The 7,611-nt window shown below is 48.8% G+C and overlaps 1 long non-coding RNA gene across 4 annotated transcripts; it reads right to left on the bottom strand.

The window, feature by feature from the left end:
* Positions 1 to 910: 910 nt before the first annotated feature.
* LOC139706727 (uncharacterized) lies at positions 911 to 6,849 on the bottom strand. Of its 4 annotated transcripts, none has more exons than XR_011708373.1 (3): positions 6,557 to 6,849; positions 4,243 to 6,136; positions 911 to 4,063 (listed from the first exon to the last, which is right to left on the bottom strand). It is a non-coding gene; the product is annotated as an uncharacterized lncRNA (long non-coding RNA). The 4 variants fall into 4 exon arrangements; XR_011708374.1 differs by having other exon boundaries at positions 4,243 to 5,823; XR_011708375.1 differs by lacking the exon at positions 6,557 to 6,849 and having other exon boundaries at positions 4,243 to 4,346; positions 5,657 to 6,432.
* Positions 6,850 to 7,611: the final 762 nt, after the last annotated feature.

Genomic DNA, 7,611 nt, shown 5'->3' with positions numbered 1-7,611 from the left:
TAACAATGCACAAACCGTCTCCTACTTTTCCTGTGCTTCCTCTGAAGGCATCTCCCCACAGTGTGAGTAGTGGTCATGGCAACAGAGTGCTTCAGAAGTACGTGGACAAACATCACGACTCAAGAGACACTTGGGGGTACTATCACGCCATGGCCTGCCAGCTGGCACTCCCTCACAGGTGAAAGGGGATGACTTGGTAGCTCACGCTCCCTTCCCAAACACTCTGCCTTTCCTTGCAAGTGGTCGGGGTCACTGTGGTTCTCACCTCTTGACCTGAGGTGGAGGCCTGCTGTGGCCATCGCCTCGGATCTGTTACGCCAGCTACTTCTCCTTCCTCTTTGCCTCTCTGAGTCTCTCTTGGCTCTTTCAGGGAATTCTTTGTCAGCTGCATAGACCGCCAATCATTTCTGCTTAATAGACACACATGAGTGTCAGCTGTGTGGGAAAAGCCGTGCAGAGGCACTGAGGAGAGGGGGATAAGGGGATGGGATTTTCAGAAGTCATTCTGTCCCCTTCGCCTGGTTTCCAGGCCTGGCCGCAGCTGTCAGCCTCTGTTCCCAAACACAATTTCTCTGTGTCTGGAGTTCAGGGTCAAAATCAGACTCTGGTGAGTTTGTTCCTTTTCTTTGGTAACGAGGATTGAACTCAGGGGCGCTCAGCCACTAACCCACATCCCCAGCCCTTTTTGTATTTTATTTAGAGACAGGGTCTCACTGAGTTGCTTAGGGCCTTGCTAAATTGATGAAGCTGGTTTTGAACTCCAGATCATCCTGCCTTAGCCTCCTGAGCTGCTGGGATTACAGGCGTGTGCCACCATACTCAGATGTGAGTTTGTTCTTGATCCCAACCTTTATTGCAACTTTGATTCATTGGTACAAAATTGGGTTTAAAAAACCTGAATTCAAGCCGGGTGCAGTGGTGCACACCTGTAATCCCAGTGGCTCAGGAGGCTGAGGCAGGAGGATCAGGAGTTCAAAACTAGTCTCAGCAATGGTGAGGCACTGAGCAACTCAGTGAGACCCTGTCTCTAAATAAAATACAAAATAGGGCTGGGGATGTGGCTCAGTGGTTGAGTGACCCTGAGTTCAGTCCCTGGTACAAAAACAAAAACAAAACTAAAACCCAAACCCTGAATTCAAAATGAAACGTTCCAAATGCTCCCCAGCCACTCCAGCCTCTTTGAAATCTTCTTTCTTAGATCAAACACTGCCTCTCCATCTAGCAACCTTCTCAGGCAGTAACCCATATATATCATCACTTCCCATTGACAGTTGACTTTTTGTGGAGCTAAGTGGAAAAGATTGAGACACCCCAAGATCGTAACCAGCCTATTGTTATTGTTCCCTCTTTCACAGCAAGTTAGAAAGCCTGACGATAATTCTTCATTATTATCAAATACTGGCATTGCTTTTAGCCTTCAGATGTAATTTTTTGCTTCAAGTTGCAAGCAAAGGGATGCAGACATTATTTTGCATTCATTAAAACTAGCTTTGTGTTTTCCTCATGAATTTACCACTTGGTACCACATGAAAGCTCCTCGTGAATACTCAATGCACGGAGCCAATGTCGTCCATTTAAGAGCAGGAAGGGTTCCATGGGGTATAGACCCAGCTAATGAGGAGCTGTGAACGGCACCCACTCCCCACCACAGCAGCACCATCTGCAGTGAGAGGCTGGAGCCCCTCCAAGTGCTCACCCTCTCCTTTAGAACTTGAATGGGCCTGCCTTGGAAAGCATGCTCTTCCAGATGCAAAGGGTTGGGCACACACACTCGCCAACAGCTCCTGTGCATGCAAAATGTGCAGATGGCCAAAGAAAAAGGAGCCAGGACTGGTACTCAGACCATTCGCCCTGAGAACTCCTAAAAGCCACAGAAAGATCCTATGGAAAAAACAGCCTCTCTCAGAACTGGTCACTGGAACTTCAGAAACTGTGGTTTAGTAAAAGTCAAGAAAAACTGCTTGTAGAACTTCAATTTGGGGAAAAAAAAAAAGACCCCTTTTGAAAACAAACATCTGAAAGGAAACACTTTTAGCCAGCAGTCTCATCACCAGGATCGTTTTTTTTTTTTTTTCTGTAAGTCTCCCACCACATACGGACCACGTTGCTCCTGACTGATGTGGTACCAGAGAGCTGAAGGGTGGGCCTCCTTAAATTGATGAACAGCTGCCTGATTCTTTTTAGGAAGGGAAAATAAGTAGAGTTTAAGGGTAAGCACTGTGCAGTAAGTTCGAACACATTTTCAGATATTTAGTATGCTCGTGGTACCTACAGATACAGAGATTTGTAACAGGTGTCACCAGACCTTTTCATTAAGACCATTTATTTCAGTCTACCTTACAGAATTAAAGTGCTCAGATTTTCAGACCACATTTAGGTCTGAGAGCAACCAGATTCAGAATCCGCCTTGGCCACGTGAAGGTGCAGGAGAGAGCTAGTTAAGCCACTTGACTCACATCCTGGGGTATCAACTGCACAGCGAAGGAAGGCCTAGCTTTAGTCACAGTGTGGAATTTGAGGGTGCTGCTCAGGAGGTCGCTGGAGATGGGGTGCCCCTAAAGTTGAAAGGTGCCTCTTTAGGCGTTTGGATAGCCATAAAACCAAGAGCACTGAGGAGACTGCTTAAGGAGGATGCACAGAGAGAAGGGTGAGGGTGGTCAGCAGGGTCAGAGCTGCCAAGTCAAGTCAGGTAATGAGCAAGGCGCGGTGGCACATGCCTGTAATCCCAGTGGCTGGGACAGGGGTGGCAGAAGCAGGAGGATCCAGAGTTCAAAATCAGCCTCAGGAACTTAGCGAGGCCCTGAGCAACTCAGCAAGACCCTGTCTCTAAATAAAATACAAAATAGGGCTGGGGATATGGCTCAGTGCTCAAGTGTCCCTGGGTTCAATCCCTGGGGGAGGAGGGGATCAGGTAATCTTAAAAGGGGGACTTCCATTGAAAACCTCTGGGATGTTGAGGCAGTGGGAGGTGGGGGGGGGGGACTTACCAATGAAAACTTCTGGGACTTTGAGGCAGTGGGAGGTGGTAGGGCATGGAGGGTTGAGGAGCCAGCACACTCCAGAGGCAGAGGGGCAGAGCAGTGGGAAAGAAGTCAGCCGGTCAAGTCTGACCCTGAGGGAGGACAGGTGGGGTAGCTAAAGGGACGGTTAATTTAGACCATCGTTTCTTAATGCTGGCTGCAGTTAGAATCACCTGGGGAGCATGAAAAATTTTTTGGCACCTAGGCCCTCCCCATGGCAATTGTGACTTAGCTGTTATGAGGTACAGTGTGGGCTCTATAACATGTTTAAACTCTCCCAGGTGGTCTTAATGAGAAGCCAGAGCTGAGAACAACTGGGAAAGAAAAATAATTTCTTTTAAAGCTGAGAGTGAACGAGGCATGACTAAATGTGAAGAGTGAGCCGTGGAGAAGGGCTGCTGGGGACACACAGAGGCCGAGGCCAAGGTAAGTGACTGGCTGGCTCCTGGGGGAGGCCGGGCTCCAGTCCCACCTCAGGAGAAGACCTGTGGTGGGAGAAGGGGGGCGGGGTGTGGGGCCCAGGGCTCAGGGTCTGCTGCTGGGAAGGCAGGGCCCCCTTGTTCCCTATAAATCAGCCAGAGCAAGGGGGAGAGGACGCCACTGAGAGTGCTTGGAGCGAGGAGGACAGAGCCTGGTGGCTCCGGCAGAACAGTGAGGAAAAGCAGCTCTTGCGCAGCACCAAGTTTACATTTCCACATCCTGTTGTTAGGAGAATTCAAAGCTGAAACAGTTAAGACCATGGGAAGCCTTAGGCTTGATTGGATGGGCGGGGGGTGGGGGGGCAGCAAATAAACCTATGAAATCTCTGTAAATAGTTTTTCTGTCTGTTCTGGGTTCTGACCCCAGGGCACTGTACCACATTTAGGTCTGAGGGCATCCAGATTCAGAATCAGCCTTGGCCACGTGAAGGCGCAGGAGAGAGCTAGTTAAGCCACTTGACTCGCGTCCTGGGGTATCAACTGCACAGTGAAGAAAGACCTGGCTTCAGTCACAGCGTGGAATTTGAGGATGCTTCTCAGGAGGCCGCTGGAGATGGGGTGCCCCTAAAGTTGAAAGGTGCCTCTTTAGGTGTTTGGATAGCAATAAAACCCAGGGCACTGAGGAGACTGCTTAAGGAGGATGCACAGAGAGAAGGGTGAGGGTGGTCAGCAGGGTCTGACTGTACCACTGAGCCTCATCCCCAACCCCCCCCCCTTTTTTTTAATATGAGACAGGGTCTCACTGTGTTGCTGAGGCTGGCCTGGAATGTGCCATCCTCCTGCCTTGGCTCCTGAGTCATTGGATGATAGGCAAGGGCCACCATACCCTAATAGTTATATTCTGTAACTAAAAGACAAAAACAAAAATGAACAAAACCCATTACCGGTTGAACACTTTGGAGTCCCTAATAAAGAGAATACCATTCTACATATTTAAATGAGTAAAAAAGAATTCACATTTGTATTATATTTGCTTCCTAAAAACATCACAGGACCTTCCTCCCAGGGTTTGCAGGGAGATGCTTACAAAACTACTTACAGACTGATTTCCACACTGCCCACAGCGGCCTGGCCGATACACACAACCTACCTGGCTTTTAAACCAGGTAACCGGTGTTTGTGTGGATGCCATCTGGCCATTATGTAGTGGTCTGAGAGAGTCCTCTGACCTGGCTGGGTGGTGCTGCAGGGACCCTTGTCAACCCTGCAGGAGCAGGGGCCTCTGGGGAAAGGCTCTGCGGGGACTGTGGCTTCACAGCTCTCTCCCACCACACTCCCTAGAGGCTTCGGTAGTGACCAAAGACTCGCTGTCATGAGCCCAGCAGGGAAAAGGTCCTGTCTGGTCCAGGCAGCAAGTTCATGGCCGGAAGCCAAGGTGTGAAGCCACTAAGGAGACCTGCCTGTGACCTGCCTCCACTCTTTGTGGCTCTTACTTGGTAGCACTGCCTCAGGAATTTCCTAAACTCCTGCCCTCACCACTGCCTTCCCTCTCACCACAGTGGTCCTCCAGGTGTCTTCTCCTTTATCCCTCAGACACAGTGAAGTAAGTGGAGTACATACCTTAAACCTTAAGTCAAAGTACTTCTTGGCCTAAAGAACTTCAAGCATTTCGATTAAAAAAAAAAAAAAAAAAAAAGCATGCTTTGCTCTTTAGAGGCGGAGAGCTCCCTAGGATGCTGCTGCCCTGGCCACACAGGCCAAGCTCTGCCAGAGGAAGGCTGCTATTCCCTCCTGTGCTTTTCTCTGAGCCAATTTTTAAATGCTCAGCAGATGAAAACTCACCTTCTTGGGGAGGACGCGGAAACAGTCTGTATAATAAACTGAAGAAGCAAGAGTGTCACGGGCACCACATTCTCAATACGTTTGCCAGTTTGATGAATGAATGAAGACAAGCAGATTTCTTTAATAATTGAAATAAAATTCTCCTCCCACTAACTGTCATCTTTTTTCTGCCTTCACTAGAATTGCACCAGTGTGTATATTGCAGAGCTAGGTGCAAAGGCCTGGATCAAAACCCTGGAGCCCACAGGGACTAGCAAAGCAAGGCCTTCACTTCCTCATGAGCTCTCATCACAGATGTGGTGAGGTGAGGAAAGAGGCTTACAGAGCAAAGACCAAAAGAATCGACCTCCACATGGTGCGTCAGTCCAATCCTACCATGGAAGTGTCCTCAGCATTTAGATGGCTGGTGCTCCCGAGAGGGCGATGGGTAGTGAGTGCATGCTGCAGGTCCTGACTTAACACAGTGAGCTCCTCTTTCCAAGCAGAATATGATGGGTTCATGTCTCCTGCACAACCAGCAAGCTAGCTTCACACTAGAGGTTCTAAACATAGAAGTTAACTAGTGAGATCAAAATAAAGACACAAAAACTCAATTTACCTTTTTCTTGCCCAGCTCAGAGACGGCCCTTCCTAGCTCCTGCTTCAAGCCACCTGATGTGGTAGGGAGGTTTACACAAGAGGCCAGCAGGAGAGAGGAAGAGCACGCCAGAGAGTGGGCTTTTATTGGGGAACAAGAAATTCAGGGGAAAATTCCATCCAATGAATGTCGAGGGGGACAGCATTCCAAGGTCAGGGTCAGTGATTGGTTTCAGGGTCAATGGTCAGTCACACCCCCACACGGACGGGCTCTCGCACCTAAAAAGGGTGGGGATAAGCTCTGACACAGCTGGCTGGAGCGCCTCACACCCAGTCAGGGAGGTACCCAATCACGTGTGAGAACGGCTTCCCACATTCATGTCTGGTACTTTTAAACATTGATTCAGGTTGCATGTGGGCCCATCTCTGTACAGAGCCACATTGAAAAGAAAATCTGGCCGGGCATGGTGGTGCACACCTGTAATTCCAGTGGCTCAGGAGGTTGAGACAGGAGGATTGCAAGTTCAAAGCCAGCCTCAGCAATGGCGAGGCACCAAGTAATTTAGTGAGACCTTGTCTCTAAATAAAATACAAAATAGGGCTGGGGATGTGACTCACTGGTTGAGTTCAATCCCTGGTTACTTGCCCCCCCCAAAAGAAAGATAATCTGTCTTTGAAGCCTTGAAGATTAATGCATACCTTTGTCTTGAAGAAACAAATTGGATATATGGCACCTTACAGATCCCAGAGATCCTCTTTGCTTAGAATTCTGTTCTGCAGATCGCCATTCATGGCCCCTTCCAAAGCTCTCCTACTTCCTCTGGTCCACGCAGTGGTGGTCTCTTTGCTTCCTCTGCTGTGCTTCTTCCACTGAGGGTCCCTGCCACAGCTCCTGCCCCCGCTTGCCAGTTCCACCAGGCTGCTCCGGGACAGCTCCTCACCCTGGCTTCCCACAGAGCAGTGTGTACAGGGCTCTTGGAAGTGTGCCTCCCCTTGGACTCTGGTGTAAAAGACTGCGGGACATTTCTGGTGAGTTGAATTCTCCACCCTGTTTTGCAAGCGTTCCTGGGTGGAGAAATTTCTCTCTGGGGATAGCTTGGGCAGTCAGAGAAGTGAGGGTGAGGGACAAAGCAGGCTTGCTTTCCTATGGGTCAGCTCACTAGGGACAGCTGTGGAGATTAAAATGGGGACCCCAGATGCAACCTGTTGGTTGCAAACTAAGCAAATGCTTTTCCCCATGAGGCTGGTGGTACAGGCTTCAAGTTTCAGTTAGCTCTCCCAGGCTTCCCAGGGTCCCCATTCTGATCGTCTGGGGCCCTACAGAATGTAATCACTTCCTCTCACCTGAAACCCCGCGCCAGCCTGTGAGGCTATCTCCTGAGGATATTCATGTTCTTCGGCCTGGTATCTCCACTCCCAGGAATCCAGCCAAAGAGATAATCAGAGATGTGGACAAGTATTTATGCAAATATTGCACTGGTATAACAGCGAAGAAGTGGGTGTAGCCTAAGTATCACCAAATCAAGAAATGGTTAAACATGTTTGATTAAAGTTATCTGACAGCATGTTGTACATCTGCTAGAATGTGGGTAGCAAAGCATATTTAATGACATAAAATGTTTTTGGTTTAGTGTTAAATAAAAATCACAAGTGAAAAAAATTTGAGGGGGTCCTGGAGATTGAACCCAGGAGTGCTTTACCACTGAGCTACATTCTCAGCCCTTTTATTTATTTATTTTTTTTATTTTGAGACA

This window comes from Marmota flaviventris, chromosome 8 (genome assembly GCF_047511675.1).
Source record: "Marmota flaviventris isolate mMarFla1 chromosome 8, mMarFla1.hap1, whole genome shotgun sequence".
NCBI lineage: Eukaryota > Metazoa > Chordata > Mammalia > Rodentia > Sciuridae > Marmota > Marmota flaviventris.
This window is presented reverse-complemented; position numbering and strand designations above follow the sequence as displayed.